Genomic DNA, 19,105 nt, shown 5'->3' on the forward strand with positions numbered 1-19,105 from the left:
GTGTCAGAAAACACAGTTCAAGGCCTGGGCTGAGTTTTCCTTTTTCTGCAGCGCAAGGACATGCAAGGACCTGGTTATGGTAAAAGTGGCGCCATTGTAAAGGAAGAAGTGGAGAAGTAGCAGCTTGTACAAGCTCCATGCGTGGCGGGCTAGATGGATGCGTGAGTGAGTGAGCACAACAGCCAGGGCAAATGGCTGTGAGGCAGCGGCCCCTGCAGAGGGAGGCCTCAGTGAATCCTGGCTGACTGCTCCCCTCTCTGCCTTTCTCCAGCTTTCAAATGAGGATGACAAATGTGACCACCATGTTGGGTGGTTGTGCTGGTGTTAATGAAGATGAAATTCTCAAGGGGTGCTTGGCAGAGTCAGGGCTCCACAAGTGCTAGCAAAAATGGGGTGAAGGTTCTAAGATGGGAGGTGTGTGCCTCAGTTGGCGACCAGGACATCTGCTCTGGGCAGTTGGGTGATAAGGTTCTTGTCTCCCAAGTGACAGGTCACATTTCCCAGTCTCATAGTTGCTGAAACTAACTACACCTTTTAGAATTAAATTGATTTTTTTTCATTTATAGTTCAAACAGAAGCATCATCCATAGGTCAGTGTCAGCCCACGTGTACGATATTTAGCGGGTTCCACTGGGTGCCTGAACTCACTGATTCTCTGTGCTTTTAGCACAGTAGGAGCTCTGAGTTCTGAGCTGCTGGATCGGCCACCTGCAGACAGATGTGCTCTATGGTGTGCAGACACCGGCAGAGTCCCCGCCATGGAGGACAGTTCAGAGCAGCACCTCTCCACAGGCCTCCACACTGACGCTCTTCAGAGGAACCGCAGGTCTGGAGAGCGGACAGATGACTGGTGGCTGAGGACAGGCACCAGGTTCATGTCCAAAAGCAGAATGGCACCAGGTCTGCAGGTGGGCAGTCCCAGGACCCTTCAGATGCTAGTTTCCTTCCCTCTTTCAGGGTTTACCATGGGCACCTCATGGGCACCTCATGGCTCATGTCTGTCTGTCTTACTTTCAGGGACTCTGGGTTTAGAAGGTCTAGGCTCAATTCTGACATCCTGGAGAGGGCACCTCGGGCTCATTTCCTAAGAGGAAATCCATCCCAGAAGTCACTCTTCATGGTGATCATGACTGGGGTGGGAACAACGCCTTGGGGGTCCTACTAGGCTGAGGTCCCACTCATAGCAAGAACATCACCAGAGAGAGAGAGAGAGAGAGAGAGAGAGAGAGAGTTCAGCACATCCCTGAATCAACCCAGACCACAGCTACTGAACTAGATGACTAAATGTTTTTCAGTGATTTCAATAACCTAAGATCACTTTCATTCTATGTGTTGTGGAACTAATAAACTTTAAAAAGATGACTAATGAGTGCTCGCTTTGGCAACACATATACTACAATTGGAACGATACACAGAAGATTAGCATGGCCCCTGCACAAGGATGACACCCAAATTCATGAAGCATTCCATATTAAAAATAAAAAAAGATGAGTAATGAAAGAATCCTAGAAGCTCAGAGATGAACTTGGAGTCCAATCCCTAATTCCTAAATGGTGCATATATTCCTTTTCTGTATACTTACATCAGAGAAAGAAATTTTAACTTTCTGAGATATAGCAAGTGCTACAAGAACAAATCCCCTCTGTGTCCTTTGATCTGTAAGGGAGAGCCAGCAAAGAGTGTCAGAGCTCCTTCTGCTGTCAAAGTGACCTGTTGGCCCCTGACCTGTCATTCTCAAAAGGTGCAGAAGCAACACTGGTCCAAGAATGGAGACGACCTTGTAGAGGAAGGCTACGATACAGCTCATGCCATTAAACACCTAGATGAGTGTGTGATCAGGGAGTGTCAGGGTTGTGTCCTGACTGGGAGGAGAAGAGAGTCTCCACCTTGTCTTGTATCTGGGTGGCACTTTGTCATCACTGGGTTCCAATGCAGGGACATCGCTTCCCTTCCATCTGGAATGACTTCTCAGAGACTTCTCCTTGGACCCATCCCATTTACACATTGTTGGCCATCGTGGTCCTGTGTGTGCACATAGACATGGGAGTGTCCATGTATGGAAGCGACTTTCCTCTCAGGAGTTCCGTCTGCTATATTAGAGACACGAGAAAGGCCCAGCAGTGAGGTGCAGATGGCATAGAGCTGTACCACGTGACTTCCTCATTAGTATACAACCATGGGGATAGAAAGGACCTCATTGCCCATTAAGACCTGGTCTCCACTCAGTGACAAAGTAAAGTTTGAGTAAAGATGGTGGAGGAGGCCAGGCCTTTTGTTGGTGAAATAATATCATGAAGTGTGGACGAAAACCACACCTTGGTGAAGGTAACAATCTCCCACCGCAGCCTTTGTGGGCAGGGGTGTCCCTGGTGTGAGTCTCCCCAGACAAGTCTCTGTGCTGGACCCTGGACAGCGGGTGCACCTGAATACCAGCCAGGAGGCAGAAAAATGTGAGCTATACGTGGTCCTTTCCACCTCTACACAGCAGTGGGCACAGAGCTCCCTTCCATACTGCATGGCCCCGAATGTATTCCCTCTCTGGGCGGATGGCCACCTCACAGCTTAGCAACATGTATCTCTCCAGGAGGCTTCTCCTGGCTTCTCCTCAACGTGGACTCCTGTCACTCAGTCACTCACTTAACTAGAGTAGCTGCAGATAGGCACAGGACCCACGCCCTCCTAAAGTCCACCCCACACCCCTTTGTAGCTTGGTCCTCAGATGTGAACACCATCATGGGACCCCTTCCACACTCAGACTCAGATCGCCAGAAGAAATCATAGGGCAAGCACACAGTTGGTCTTAAGGACAACAGAAATATGAACTACGTGGCCATTTAAGCCACCAGGTAGCCTGAGGAGTCCTTTGCTAGCACGCCAGCACTCACAGAAAATCTCACATGCATGTTTAAGTTGAACTCTGATGATTTCACGCTGAAGAACAAGACGCAGGCTAAGAAATTCCTGCATGGAAGTGAATTCTGATTGGGTTGTACCTGACTCACGTCCACCTGGGAGATGGACTGCTTCCATTGCCATACAATAAATAAGACTTCAACAAAAACCATGAAAAACAAGTCCTCACTTCATATCACTGACACAATACCCCTCTGATCCACACTGTCCATCTTACTCCAAGAGTTATGGTAACAGACTCTCAAGTTTGAGAGATTTGGGTCCAGCACTAGCTGCCCACCATCAGCTGTGTGACTGGGGAACAACAGTCAACATCTGTCTGTCTGTCTTCTGTCACATCATACTCCCAATACCCAGTGGCAGAGGCAGGTTCTTCAGAGACATCCCGGGATAGAGCCTACACAGGGAGCAATGCAACCCCACCCGCCGACAGGGCTAAGGCTGAATTCAACCCTGCTGTAGAGGCCAGTTGCCGGGAGTCAGTCTCCCACCACAGGAGAGGCAGATGGTGTCTGTCTAGCTCACCTGTGGAGCTGGCCCACTTTGAATATTGGGAAAATGGGAGAACCTTCCAATGGCTTCTCCAGACAGAGTTTAGCATTTGTCCTCAGCACTGAAGCATGTTCTTTCCAAATGCAGAGCTCCTGCCCCTCTGCTGTCTGACCACTCTGCTACCTAACAGGATCTGTTGCTGCTTATGCTGGAGCGCTGGTTCTCAGAGGGCAGGATCTGTCTGCAAGTATATTTTTCTAGATCGCAAAACTAAACATTTTTGGCAGTACTGTGATTTGAACTCAGAGCTTCATGCTTGTGAGATACTCTGCTGCTTGAGCCATGCCTCTAGCACTCAGAGGGCAGACTCGGGACCCCTGCATCAGTGTCTGGGGATGTGCTGGGTCAGCTAACTCCCAGGCCCACTGGAACCCCCAAACAGATGTGATTAGGCCCAGGAGTCTGAACTGCCCAGCCTGGGGGGATCCTGATATGAACGGAAGTCTGAGAGCCCCTGGCCATGAGGTAAGTGTTAAACTTCTTGTGCATTTGTGGAGCCTCTGGTCTCTCCTCTCTGGACTCCTGCCCTTTGCTCTGCCCTGCAGTGCTGGGGGCAGTTTCCAAACACACCAGGGTGTTACCTCAGGGCCTCGCTGTGGGCTGACCTCTCTGAAATGGTCTTGTCTGTGTCCTTAGGGACCCCAGCCCTTCTGTAAAGGTGGTCAAGTGCTACTTGCAGCCTGACTTCCCAAGATGGCTGAAGAAAGCACCGCTCCATGATTCTTCTGTTACATCCCGGTTCATACTCTAAGGTGAAGGCATGAGGATGAATTACGTAGAGTCAGAATTGCTTTCGTAAATCCTGGACTCTGGTATTTGACACGTGACATCCAGTATCGTTGATAGATGTACAGAGAGACACAGACACGAGGACCCGCGGGCTCAGACACAGAAAGGACATGTACGTGATTCAGAAAGGAATACACACATGATAGAGACACAGACGTGATGTCTGTAACAGGCCTTGCTCTCTAGGAAGGAAGGAGAGAAGGCAGAGACGGAGGGAGGGAAAAAGGAGGGAAGGGGGAGGAAAGAAGATTTTGATGAATGCAAGTTTAATTGAGCGGCTTTTCCCACCTAGCAGTGCATAGTTACCCATGATACATTTTGAATAAAAACTGCAAAAATGCCATTCACCTGAAGGAAACCGACAGCAAACGAGCCACATCAGATAGTGGCTGTGAAGGATTTTACTTGCAGAAGCGATGGATGGATTTCAGCTGGTGGAGTGGCTGAAGTGGTAAAGTGTCTGCCTGGCAAGTGTGAGGCCCTGAGTTCAAAAGCCAGTGCTGTCAAAAAATAAAAGAAGTGATGGATTATAGAAACACATCCTGCTGGAGGCACAGGGCAAGGAGGGAAAGTGGGGTGCACAGGTGAGGCTCACCCCTGTGTTGTCCACCTGTGTCCATATCACCTGGGCAGGAGCCTCGCCTGTGGGCCTCAGTTGCCTCACCTGGGACGCCAAGTGGCTGCACCACTGAGGTTAAAATGCTGCCTATTTTTATAAGAAATTATTTTTTTCTTTTCCTGGCTTCATTTTGCAGAGAAAAGTGGCATATTAAGAAGAACACTCGCTCTGGCAGGTGCTTTACCATGTGACGTGCACTTGTCTGGTATGCAGGCCATGATGTCCCCCTCCTGGGCTGTGTGACAGCCCATGGTGCACGGAGAGCAGGGAGGAGCTCGAGTGTCCACTTTCCTGAGCAGTGGTAGAAGCTGAAGGCTCTGACCCCAATCCTTCTTTCAGCCAGAGCCCAGAGAGATCCTGTTAGCAGTGATTTATTCCCCTCAAACTTCAGCTTCCAGTCTCACTACCAGCAAACATGAGATAACACAAAAGACCCTTAAATTCCTCATTTCCAATCAAGCCACGGGAGGGAGAGAATACAGAGTTCAGCTGAAGAGGTTCTGACTGGAGACACCAGGACCAGCCACTGACATTAACCCTGTGGTGGCCAGGCCGGGAGCACTCAGGGTGATGCTAGCCTGTGCCCTCTGCCCAGGCTGCCCACTGTCCACACCCTGAGCCTCGGGCTGTGTCCACTCTCACCGCGCTGATGTCTGCGCTGGGCTCCTCTCTGGCATAGCATGGTCCACACTGCATACTGGGACTCAGTCAACACTAACTTCATGTCAGGAAGAGATTAAGACACCATCGTTACGGCCATGTTAAAGGCGAGTGTAGAAGAGCCACACCGTCAGTCCCTTTCAGTGCCTCTAACCATGGCCAATAGGGTGCTGGACCTGGTCCTGGGTCGAGGACAGAAAGAAGGGAAAAGTGTCCTGTTCTCGCCCTAAAGGGGGAGCACATGTATTAGGAGGACGAGACACACACAAAAACTCTAGAGACTCCCAAAAAGAGCACATAAGTCACGCCTCTGATGATAGTTATGGCAATGGTTCTAATAGTGACACAGCCCGGCATGTACTACATGCCCGCCATCCCAGCTGCTCAAGAGGCAGAGACAAGGGGATTGCGAGTTTGAGGCTAGCCTAGGCAAAGTTGGTGAGACCCTCATCTCGAAGACAAGATATAAAGGAAAGGGCTGGGGTATGACTGCAAGCTTGCCTAGCATGTGTGCAGCCCTGGGTTCAGTCTCCAGTACCACATGTGCGTGTGCATGCACACACATACACACACACACACACACACACACACACACACACACGTGGTGACCATAGCGCCTGCTGTGGGTGGTGCGGTGCACAGGGCCATGGGAAGCACCCACAGGTGCAGGTTGATTTAATTCTCACAACCATCCTGTGAGTGGGTTGTGTGGGTTGCTTGTTTATACCCATTTCAAGGATGAGGAAACTGAGCAACAGGATTTCAGTAACTCGCCAAGGCCAGGCAGCTGGCACTGCAGAGCTGGGCTGGGAGTCTGTCTCCTTTTATCACTGTCTGCTCTCTGTCTTATCTTGTCCCATCTCCTGCAGGCAAAGGGGAAGAGGGAGTCATGGGACAGCCTTACACAGGGAGAGTCCTGGGAGCAGGTGACCGCGCTTGCTCTGTAGGGCAACAGAGGAGAGCTCTTCTTTCTGTCAAATGTGTCTTTTACCATGCCACTTTAAGAAAAGGAGGACATCTTGGCTCTGACCCCAGTAGAGATGCATTAAGGAAGGCAGCAGGAGATCAGAACCTCATGCTACCCCTCATTTTCCTCGAAGGTTCTGAGGTTGTGAGGAGTTGGCAGACGGCGAGGAGGTCCTTCCACCCCAGGTGGTGGCTCCCTGCAGAAGAGAGCAAGGGTTTGGCTGAGATGAACTGCACCAGTGACTGGACCTTCCATGTTGAATTGCTGAGCGCTGGCCAGGGCCTGGCTTGGCTCCAGGTCCCCTCCACTTCCTGGAGGTGGGGTGGGGGTGGGGGTTGAGCTGGATGCCTGTCACTCCAAAGGGCAGGATTGAGAGCAGTGGGTGGGCAAGGTTAGGGCTGACTCGAGGAAGAACTTCCAGTCACAGAAGTGTCTGAGTATGTGTGGTGGTAACACACTGATTATGGCCATGGTACTCACCCCATGAATGACTAGTGCAGGCTGGACCACTCTGGAGAAGGACACTGCTGAGATGACAAACTCAGGGGTGACCGGGGAAGAGGCTTTAAGATGCCCTATATCCTGAGAGCTCAGGATCCCAACATCTCCATGCTAGTCCATCCATTCACCAGTGCTCTGCTTTCAGTTCAAGATCTGTGCATTTCTGTCTTTCCGTTCCTCTCCTGTTTCTTCACCTTGCGAAGAAGAGATGGAACCTTTGCAGGCACCACCAGGCCACTGGAGCCTCCTCTTCTTCTGGCATAGAGCCCCATGCATGCATAATACACTCAGCAGTGCAGCAAACAGGGCGCTGAGCACATCCTCAGGGCTCGGCTTGCTGTTGAGCACATCTTCCCACCAGGCTTATGTCTTGACTCTCCAGCAGTGTCACTGTGGACACTTGAAGAAGTCCCTGCCATGTGCTCTGCACAGAGAGGAACTCCTGAAGGATGTCAGAGGAGGAGGAGGACTGAGCAGGGCTTGGGACAAGGCAGAAAAGGCTTCGTAATTGTGGGAGCTCTGCACTGGACTGGAGGGATGGCGGGATTTAGATGGGGGATTTAGGACAAGCCCAGCAGGATGGTCTGCCTGATGCACTGCAGGCACTTCCTGAATGTAAACTTGATCTCATGTTAAAAAGAAAGAGGGAAAATGTGGAGAGAGGGGAAGAAAAGGCACACAGTAAGTTCTTGTGTGTCCCCTCAAATGCATTTTCTGACATCCTAGCCCCCAGCACCTTAGCTCTTGGTTGCATTTGGAGATGGGATCTTGATGGAGATAGTTAGGAGAAATGGGATCCTTAGGGTATAGCCTAGTCCAGTATGACAGAAGATCCCATAAGAAGAGGGAATCAGGACACAGACACGAAGACACTGTCCACAAGCCCAGGAGAGAGCCTCAGAGAAACCAGCCCTGTCCACTCCATGAGTTTGGACTTTCACCATGCAGGACTGTGGGAAATAAGTTTAGGTTCCCAGTGAACTCGTATTTCATTTGCGTTGGGTTGTGGACACTCACAGTGCCACGGTCTAGTCCTTGAATCCCCACTGTGCTGTGAGCTCTGAGTGGGCAGGGCACTGTGGTACCCTGGGCACTGTGTTGGGCTCTGTGGGTGCGCACAGGCTCAGATGACACTTAGGGCACAGCAGACAGTCAGCATTTGGGAAATGAGTGGATGAAGCATCTGTGAACACCAGAAAGAAAGAGGTCACAGGGAGCCATGGAAGGTGATTCAGCCTTTGCAATGGGCAGACACAGGGAACAGATGACCGCTGAGTAAAGTTCACACAAAAGCCGAAAAGCAAAGGTGGGTATCAGGGACCCTCTGAGGACCAGCACGGTTGCCGTGGTGACTTGTGTCATTGGAGTAACCAGATGAGAAAACTCCATAGTCTATTATGTGGTTTATGCCAAAAATAAAATTAAAAATTTTGACATATGGCACTGGAGAAATGAGCAGGATTTTGAAGATCTTTGTCATCTTGAAAGATTTGCAAGCATGTGTTTTCAATCAATATCTTCCCCAAATCAGCCCACACTGACTAAATGAGCCTCGGTCATCGTTATGGCTTGGGAATGTTTGCTGGGTGATTCTCCTGTGAGTTCCCATTTCCACAGAGACACCAGAGGAGAGAACAGGGATTTAAGGTAGTGTTGGCTCAGGGCTGCCAGTGTGGCACCACTGTGAGCACCAGGAGCTCATAACACTTAAACAAACGAATTAATAAAACCAGTGCTCGTTACAAACAACCAGCACCACAGTCTGGGGTGATCTCTACACCATTAGAAATATGATGGGAAGTCAACATCCAAAATAAAACACTCCCACCCACCGGGGGTGCCAACCTCTCAGAGGTCAGAGCCGTGCTCTGCTCCGTGGGACACCACGCAGCAACCCCTGCACACACTTTTTAATCTGTGCCTCTGACATTGTCGCCCACCCTTTCCTCTCTCACCAGCTTGTATGTGAGTCACGTCTGAACACAGGCTAAGTATTTATTCCAAATACACTGCAAGTACTTGTAGAAGCGAGTAATTTTCTGAATCACAGTGGCGAGTGTATACATAATAGCCTGTTTTTAAAAGCAGTGTTAAATGAGACATGCATTAAGTTCCCCGTTACGAGACTAAGATGGAGTGTGGGTTCCTAAGCATAGCAACCCAAATTACCTTCAGAAATGCTTTTTTTAGTCCTGTGTGAGTAATGTGTTTCATGATGCATCAGAATCACCAGGATGGCTCTGGAGGGGTGGTAATGTCACCGCCAGGACTCAGGCTGCATCTCAAGCAGACACTGGGCTTCAGAAGTTGTGCACTGTGAGCTCATTTTTGTCTGCTTACTGATCTGTGAGTTTTCCCACAGGGACAGTGACATGTTTTTCACTGGATTCTTAACTTTGAGATTGAAAAGAGAACCCAAGAGAGTACTCAATGGACGCTGACCCCTGCAGGGAGATTTTGGGTTTATTCTTCCTGCTGATGAGGAGGTTTATTCTTCCATGGATGAGGAGTCTCATCCATGCCCCCCAAGCAACGGTCAAGATCCTCAAATTTTGTCTCAGCACAGCACCTTACTCCTTTGAGGAACATTCTCAAATGTGGCCTGCAGTTAATAAGCCCTGCTGGTAACTAGGGTACATGGTCAAGTGAGGGTGTGTAGGGATTAATGAACCTGGATGTCGACATAGACACTCAGTCCAGAATTTCTCATCTCTCGTAATCACCTGCTCATCCTACCCTTCTTATTCTTTTTCTATATTCGGAGGAAATGAAGAGTTCAAGACAAATGCCTTCCTTCATCCTGGGCCCTGAGTTCTCCACAGCCCCTCTCCCTTCCAGCTCCAGCTGTGTCTGGTGAGTAGTCTGCTCCAGTGCACCACCCAGGTCCAATCTGCACCTGCAGGCCTCCCCCAGAGACCCTCTGTCCTGTCCTCCAACTCTACCCTTTCTCCTGGTCAGCATGTCTTCTCCCAGAGAAGGAAGCTCAGTCCTGCCCTCCCCATCCTCCTTTTCCCCTGGCCAGGCCCTGTCCACCCCAATCCCTACAGGTGAGGTCCACCTCCTTCCATAAGGCCTCCCAGAAAGTGCCTCTCTCAGACAACTGGGCTTTGCACCTGTTAGCCCCACCTCCAGAGCTGCCGTGTGACTCTGTCATGAGCGGCCCCTACAGAATTATAACCCTCCCTCTGTGTGGAGCCTGCTAGCCTGGGAATTCCCTCAGGACAGGAGATCCATCTTCTTCATCTGTCCCCTAGCCCTGGGTCTGGTACCAGTGTACGACCAATGTCTGCTTTAGGAAGAAATCAATGCACAAATACTGACAATTCAGCAAATGTCTCATTAGAATTCATTTTTTAAGGAAGAAAAAAGCAAGCAAGAAAATAGGAAATACTTAAGCCTTGTGAAACCTATGAATTCCCAGGGGCAGACTCTGGGTGGGCCTCCAGGTAGGGGGCAGAGCCCCTGATGCAGAAGCCTGGTTAGAAAGCAAGGCGGGGCAGAATTCACAAGGACCTGGCTCTGGAGATGCTCTCTGGTGCAGAAGACACAGAGCAGCAGGCACCGTGGCCTTGCCACCATCTACTTTTCCTCCTGGGCAAACATTTGTTCTGAGCACTGAGAGGAAAGTGACACATACATTTATATCCAAGTCCCTGTGCCCCACGCCAGCTCCTGGTTCATCCCGCGTCTTTTTATGGGCTCCTCCTTCCTTGAGCCTTCCAGCTCCAGGAGAAATTTAGTAGTCCTGGCCACGTGGTTTCGTCTGCTGGGACCCAAGATTGATTTTGCTGGGCTTGGCTCACTTAGATGCTCAGTTTTGGAGACAGGTCAATGCCGTTAATGGCTGGAGGACATTCAGGCAGCAGCTTTCAGTTCAGCAAGAATTATTTTATCTGAGTGAGCAAACCTCCCGAAGCTAAACTCACACCCTGAAGCCCTGGCCCTGGTTGCTTGCAGAGGTCCACTCAATAACATGCTTTCTGCTTTACAGAGAGAGAAGCAGATGGATCTGAATGAGCCCCAACCTACCCTTCCAGCTCCCAATGGGTGACAAGAAGGCTTACAGAGTTTCGGGGAATCAGTGTGTGTCTCTGAGCTCCCCAAAAGTACCTGCCCCATGTGCCCAGCTGTCTCCCAACATCCAGGGCCCTGTGGCCATGCACAGACTCACATATCTCAGTGGACCCTCAGTCCACCCCACTTAGCACATGGACCACAGGTCCAGGAAGCTCTGTGCCCTGGCTATAAAGCTGCTGACTGAAGGTGTACAGCTGAGAGAACTGGCCAGGCTGAGCTTAGTGGTCACTTAGCTGCACTAATCCTTCCTGGCTGTCTGCCTGACCTCCCCTTTTCTGGAGGAACATAAACTCTGGAACACAAAACTCTGTCCTTGAGATTTTTTTGTCTGGTTCTGTCAGATGTGAACCTTTCCCAGGCTTTTGGTGGTCATACAGCTTGGGATCTCCAAAGACCAGGAGCCACCCACCCGAGGGAGAAAGTGCCCTGCTGTCTCTGGACTGGGCAGGGGGCTCAGTCCTCATTCCAGGTGGTAAAACTGTTCCTGTTAGGAGGATCAAGACAGCTGACTTCCCTGGGTCAGGCCATGAATGTGCCCTGTACACCCAACCCCAGTGCGTACCCAGCAAATTCCACACTGTGATGGCTGGGCTCACACCAAGTTCTGGTCTTCTGCCCTTTGGGGCAATGTGGAAGACAGTGTTCCTTGCATGTCTACCTTCATCCAGTGCCATTCTGGATTTGACACAAGGCACTGGTTTAGCAGTGCCTCCTAAGGCACCCTCCTAAGGGTGAGGAAGTTCAGCTGAGGACTTGGCTTGTCCTGTACCTGTTGAGATGTGCCTGACCTCAGGTTGGGCCTCCCGTCACTGGGTCCTCTCAGGGTGCCCTACATAAGGAAGGCCCAGAGACTCAGATGCTCTCAAGAAGGGGGCAGGGACGGGGTCCACCCTATACAAGGAGAAGTCATCCTTGCACTATCTCATAGCCCTGCAAGACAGCAGGAAGTCATGCAATCCAAGCCTGGACTCTCATCCCAGCTCCATTGCACCCGGATCCCAAGGCATGCCTCTTCTGTGAGCAGTGGGGTTTCAAGGTTCACAATTAGGATCCAGCCCTGGGGGCACAGCAGCCCTTCAGGACAGTCCCAGTGATGAAATGTGCTAACAGGTCAGACACATGCAGTGGGGCTGGGGAGGGACTGTGCACCTTCCTCTCTGCCTGGCCCAAGACTTGGGACTGAGCCTCAGAGAAGGGAGGAGGGAGTTTTCCCACACACTCTTCTAGGAGGCAGAAAGGGTTGTGTCTGAGCACTCAAGGTCAGGTGATGGCATTGCCAGAAGTGCCAGCTAGAAGGGCAGTCAGAAATGGAGGTCTCCAAATAACTTAGACCAAGGGCATGGCCAGGCTGGTGCACCTGCAGTTTGGGGACTGGTGGAGGGACTTTCTGAGACCTCCCTTAGGACCAGCTTCCTCTCTCCCTCCCTCCCTCCCACCCTCTCTCCCTTCCTTCCTTCCCTCTCCCCAACGACAGACAGGCTTTCCTACCCAGGCATAGAGGCTCGAGAAGGCTAGAAATCATGGGGTTTGCTGCCTGCAGAGGTCGTGCATGTTGGTCAACAGGGTAGCTGGCACCAGTGCCCCCTTGGCTAACATGGGCCCAGCCGAGCCTCTCCTGACAGTGAGGGCACCCATCAGTCAACACTAAGGAACAAACAAGGCTGGGTGTCTATGTGACAGCTCTCTGTCCTGGGCAGCACTGGTGGCAGAGGGAGGACACCTGGGCAGAGGCCAGGGCTTGGGCTCTGCACATCTGAACCACCTTCAGGAGGGGATGGATGGGCGGTCTCTCTGGACAGCCCCTGGGCTGCCTGTCCTGTCCTTTAAGCTCTTTCCTCTCCTGCAGAGGAATGCTGAAAAGTTGTAGGCTGGCAGCCAATTCTACCTGCAGATGGATTTCACTGGGCCACATTTTTTTTTTAAATTACTTGCTAACATGAGAAGGTTTCAGAGACCAGATTTTTGGCTTCCTCTGAGCTCAAAGAATCTGGCAGCACCAGGTGTGCTGTGTTGTGTATGGGGGTGTCTATGTATGTATGAGCTCCTGGCACTGTGGCCACCTGCCCTGCCCATGGGCTGCCCGCAGGCCCTGCAGAGAGCGAGGAAAGCCAGCACTGCAAAGACGACTTCAAAAGCAAGGGAGAGGAGGGGAGGGGGGGAAGGGAAGGCAAGAGAAAGTACTGACATACTTTGAAATTCCATATTAAACTAAGAGAAGCTCAGAAATGCAAGCAGCTATGCACTGAATCGAAAATAAATATTACAGAAGAAAGAGACACTGTTGCTTCCCAAATGAAAGCTGAAATCCATGGAAAATCACTTTAGCACTCAGCATAGCCGTTGTGAAGTATTTCCAAGAAATCAATGGTGTCCTCATGTTGGGGAGACACGCCCTCCACACAAGGTTTCCCATGGTGACCGAGGGTGAAGGAGGCCTAAGTGGACCATCACGGGCTCTCGCAAGTCACAGTGAAATGGGGAGACAAACAAGTCAGCAGCTCCCACACAGGGATACTGTATGGCTGCTCCTGGTCCTTCCTGAGCCCTCAAGACCATCACAGGGGTCAGGACTGTTCCTGCAGTTGAGACGAGAAACACAGAGAAGTGGCATGACTGGCCCAGGGTCATGTGGTGAAGGTCACATCTCTGAGAGCCAGAACTGAATGCACTTTATCTGCTCTGGCCAGGAGCAGAGCCCACTGCAAGGAGATAGGTACATCTACATCGGGGTCTTTGTCCCCTCGCTGGCCAGCCTCAGACTGAGAGGGTCCGACTGCTCAGCTGGTGGTAGGTGAGATTTAACCTGAATTCCCAGAATTCCTCTGCATCTCTCCTCACTCTCCCAAGTCCAACCTGGAATGCCCAACACATTCACTTAGGGTCTCTCCTCCCTCCAATTCCCAGGCAGCCCAACAAGGCGGAGGAAGAGCGGCAGGACCACTCTGTACACAAGAAGGGGTCGTCCGTGAGATGTGAAACGGGTGCTCAGCTCCAGGGCAACTTCAAGGCAGGGATTGCTCCTGGAAACAAGGCAGAGGCCTTTTATTTTAGAATGTTAGTTAAGAAGGCAAATTCTGGGAGACTATCCCACCCTGTACTGGACTTCTGGGTAGAAATGCAGTGGCCCAGTGACTCATGAGGCTCAGTTATTTTTTCCAGGCAAAAGATTTTGAACATGGGCTTACTGAACCCAGAAAGCAAATAACCAGCCGCAGGCGGCTTCCAGACTGATTTCTGTTTCTACTTGAATGGTGCAGTGAGTGGGTCAAGAACATACCAAGCCAAATGTAATTCATTTAAAGCCATTCACCTAACATGATTTTGACTGAAAGGAAGCTAAAGAAATATTTAGCAAAAGCAGCACCAGATTGCCAACTAGAGGGCTGGGTGTTAAAATGAACTCTGAAGATGATAAATGGGAAATAGAGATAAAGTAAGTTTTAAAGGCAACACATCTATTTCCATTTGTTTTTGTTTTTATAAATCACCAGAAAAGGATAAATGCATGCCTGTCACCATAATCTGCAGTGGAAATGTCAGATGAATTAAGGTCAAGTCGCAATGCCAGAGTCCTGCATGGGGAGAATCTGACCCACGGAATGTCTGCCGAGAGACCAGGGCCTCGCTGTCCTTGGGAGTCGCCCTGTCTCTGCAAGTGCAGTCACGTCTAAAGATCACAGTGTGTACTGGGTGCTTGCAGAAACACTGACATGAACCCAGGACCTCTGAGAATCATCAGAAAGGCTCACATCTTATGCAGTGAGAGCTGTGATTGGCCAAATGCAAGAGTTTTTCCTCTGGTTATTTTGAAACTGGGTAGAATTCATAAAGAGCACTTTCTGTGGAAACTCAGGACATTTTCTCCACTAAGTGTCAGGCCAACTGGAGGCTGTCACTGCCTCTGTGACATTATTACCACCAATAACAGGAACAATGATGGTAACTGTGAGTTACAGGGCTCACGATGGTCACGGTGACTGATTTAATAATAACAAGCTAAGAAGTGATTTCCCGCCGTATGCATGTATGAAAATATTATAATGAAACATTAAACATTGCGGAAAAGCGGGGAGGGGGAGAACAAAGAGTAATTTAGGGTGAATATGATCAAAGTACATTCTATGTGTGTAGGGAAGTATCACAGTGAAACCGCTCACTTTGTACAACAAATACGTGATAACGAAAGAGAAAGGACTTGGTGCTAACAGACCCAAAGGCAGGAAATGCTGACTTTGGTGTTGTGGTGAATCCTGGCATGTGTGTCTGGTGGGTTTGATGTGACATGTGGCTGGAGGAGACTCCTCCTGGAGGACTGATGCACTCCACACTCCTGAGGACCCTGGGTCTACACCAGTACCATGGGCTCAAGCATCCAGCTGGGACCTGTGGTGGCTTGTCCTCTTTCCTCTCAGAGTAGAATGCTGTGCACTTAATTTGGATCGCTCGTTTTCTTTAGTGCTCTGGGATCAAACGCTACATAGAATGAAAGCTTATACAGAAATCATTATATTTCTTTCAATGGAATCTGAGCTCCAGATCTCATGCCCTTCCCCTCCCCACCGAGCCCTTGTCCAACAAGGTCGCCGAACAGGCAGTAGGAATATGGAGCTGTACACATAAGTTCGCCCCTAAAAGCAAGCAGTTTCCTCGTCACCATGGCCCTGGGACATCATCTTTCTGCTATTGTATATGGAATACTGTTTGCCTTGGCCGATGCTTTCCTCCTCCTGGCTCGTAGTGTCACTGGCTGAGTTTGTCTCCCTACGTTGCTGTCCCTGGGGGAGTTAGAGCCAGGCGTCTCACAGTGCAGACACTGGGGGCAGCACCTGGTCCCCACAAAGCCAGAGCCAGAAGCAGAGTCCAGGAGACGCCTCTGTTCACTCTGAGCTGCAGGGCCCTGTAAAACTCTCAACTTTCGGGTGCATGTTTTGGTGTTTGTATTGTTGCTGTTCCTTGAGTTTTTTTTTTTTCTTTTGGTTGGCATACTGAACTTGATAAGGTTTCAAAATCTCAGAAAAGTGAATTGTTTTACTGTAGGTAAACATTCCCACCGACAGTTGGTGGTGTTGATGAGAGGAGGATGATCTTGAGGGTGCTGACATCAATGGGTCAATGCTTTGACAAGCTCCCAGATGAGTGGGATGCGGGGAGTAGGTCACTGGGGCTTGCCTTTGAATGGCTTATCATCTCCCCAGACCCTGCCTTTCCCCGCCTCCTGTCTGTCATGAGGCAAGCCACCTTGCTCCACCACACACTCCCTGTCACGATATTCTGCTCACCACAGGCCCAGAAGCAGCAGAGCCAAGGCCCATGGACTGAAACCATGAGCAGAATAAATCCTTCCCCTTTTGTTTTCTCAGGTATTTTGCCACAACAGCAAAAAGTGATTGTCACACATGGTGGAGAGAAAAGGGTTAACACAGCAGGCTGGTGTCCACACCCTGCACAACCAAAGAATGGCAGCCGACCTCCATGGGTCTTGGGGATGACTAGGGTCTTCAGCCGAGAGCACCTGTGTCCATGGAGATCTGGGCACCGAGGTAGCTTGCACTGACTGTGGAGGTTACAACCAGGGCCTATCTTTACTTACCCCGGTGCTGTGGTATCAGTTTGGCCCTGGGGATCAGGAGACCTGGGTATCTAGGCTCAGTCCCAGGGCGGGGATCTGATGCCTACAAGGTGGCCCTTAACATCCTGGACACTGAGGCTCCATGAGGCCCCCTGGCTGGCGGCACTCCATGTATCCCGTCCACTTCACTATCAGGAGAATCAATCTGCCTGTCACTTTCTCTCTTTGCTAATTTTAATATTTTTTTGTGACAAACTGACATGAACATACAGCTTTTCTGAGTCCTGTCAGCAAATCCTGAGCCCTGCAGGTGGTTTGGGGACCTCCCACGCTTGGTGAGAAGTCACTTATCATTCCCTAAGAGCTGGTTCACTGCAATCCTCAGTTCAGGGACAGGCAGAAAAAAATCAATGCGGCAGACTTCTCGATGCTTCTGAGCTCCCAGCAGCATGGTCCATGTGTGGACACACACCAAAGCCTAACGTTTACTGGAGAGGAAAATGGCAGTACCCTTGACACCTGTTTCACGGCTTCACTTTCATAGCTGAGATTACAGAAAGCAGGTTAGGCTTTCCGCAAAAGGTAAGGAAAAGAATGGTGACAAGGTACTTAAAAACATTGTGCTAACTTCATTGGTGGGGGACAAATGCCATATACATTCTGAGTCTAGCTGGCATTTTGACAAATATGCCATGTTTTATAAGCTCGTTAATTTTCACTTTGAAGTTCTGTTTAGTCACTCTCAATTAACGTTAAGAGGGGATATAAAGCTAGAGACGAGAGGCTCATCAGAAAAGTCTGCACTCGTGAGCGAGGGAGCTCTCCGTGAAATTCTAGCACTGCTCGTAACTCCATCTTTCTGTACCCGGACGTGTCAGGAATCAAAACTTTAACACTGACGCTCAAAACATGCGGAACTGTGTGAAAACAAGACAGAGCAAATGGGGCTGCACGTCAGACCGGCTGGGGACCTGCGTGTCCACTCGCTAAAATCTCAGGAAATTGTGCATGGACGCCAGGCCGTCCAGTCAGAGCTCTGACCTTTGAGCAGGTGGATGAAGTCCTGTGGCGGCTTCCATATGCCTCCTCCTGCACCACGATATTTATTAAGCAACTGCTGAATGCACTGTGCTGTGCACACAGTGGAAAAGGATGGCCCCTCTGAGACTGCCCTCCACACCTCCCTTCTCTGTTACTACGTAACACAGACCTAGTCACCTGCCTTCTGCCTCGCACTCAATCTCTCTTTGGCCCTTCAGCTCAGCTGTCACCTATTCTTCAGTGTCCCTGGCCTCTGGGGAGCTCTCAGTTTTGTCCTTTCTACCTCTCAGCGGCAGGTGGGTCTGTGTACGGCTCCACTGGGTTGCAGCAACTCAGTGGAGAAGAATGTCTTGTCGCCTTTCTAGAGTACAAAGTTCAGCACAGCTGGTGTGGAACACACAGCCCTGCAGAGAGCTGTGCAGCCAGCCTCAGGCGCCCAAGCAGCCCTGAGCCTGCAGATCTTCCTGGGGAGACAAACCTGGTGCTGGCAGCCAGCAGGGGCTTGGCAATGAAGCCTGCTGGCTCCTTGGGCTTTTCCTTCACTCCACGGGAAGCCTGTGAAGAAGCATATTTGCATTTGCAAAGATCACGCTAATTAACTGGAAAGGAGTTTGCAGAAATACTTAAGGGGAAGAAATAAACCCTTGACTTCAGAGTCTCTCCAGGAGTGGGTGGAGGTGCATCTGCAGAGCATGAGAACCACAACCCAAGAGCACACTGCAAGGGCATGTGCACAGTTGGGCTGTGTTGTACTGAACAGAGGTGTCTTGGGGTGCTCAGCTTTGGAGGGAAACTCACTGTGTGCACATGGAATCGTGGAGAGAGGAGCTAACTCAGGAATGCATCCTAGTCCTCCAGACACAGGTAAGCCATGATGCATGCCCAGAGGGTGACTGGACTCCTTGGCCAGCCACAGTTGGCCTGAGCCTACAGAGGCACTGCACCTGTACTGGGCGACCCAGAACTCACTCAGCAGGTTCTGCTGGGCACCTGCCCTGTCAAATGCCAGGTACTGGCCCAGACTTCAGGATCACAGGGAACTTGTCTATGCCTTCACACCCCCAGCTTGCTTTCATCAACATCTTAACAGAGACTGGGGCCACCGTTGGTCAGGAGGGCACCTGTTTACTCAAGAAGTTGACATGTGGCAGTGAAGGGTTCCAGCTGGTGTGGGTCAGTTTCTCCTGCCTGGGTCACTGGCTCTCCCTGCTGCCCCTAACCAGCCAGCATGCTGAGGCTGACCTTGTGCCCGTCACATCAGAGACCTCGGCTGGTGTCATGCCCACCTCACCCAAATCCACTGTTTCCAGCCTGACCCACACAGCAAGACTTATTTCTCCCTTTGCCTGACACAAAAGTTCCATCCTCTTTTTCTGAGGTGTCCCCATTTGCTTTTTTGGCAAGGTGGGCAAAAGCA

The 19,105-nt window shown here is 50.6% G+C and overlaps 1 protein-coding gene and 1 non-coding gene across 11 annotated transcripts in view; one reads left to right on the forward strand and one right to left on the reverse strand.

Annotated features, from left to right (window-relative positions):
- LOC109696566 (disks large-associated protein 2) overlaps positions 1–19,105 on the reverse strand; it is a 664,364-nt gene that overhangs the window by 206,733 nt on the left and 438,526 nt on the right. The gene's annotated exons all lie outside the window — the stretch shown is intronic.
- Positions 1,370–1,476, forward strand: LOC141416998 (U6 spliceosomal RNA). The gene has a single exon (XR_012441633.1). It is a non-coding gene; the product is annotated as a U6 spliceosomal RNA (small nuclear RNA).

The sequence above is a fragment of the Castor canadensis genome, chromosome 14 (genome assembly GCF_047511655.1).
Source record: "Castor canadensis chromosome 14, mCasCan1.hap1v2, whole genome shotgun sequence".
Taxonomy (NCBI): Eukaryota; Metazoa; Chordata; class Mammalia; order Rodentia; family Castoridae; genus Castor; species Castor canadensis.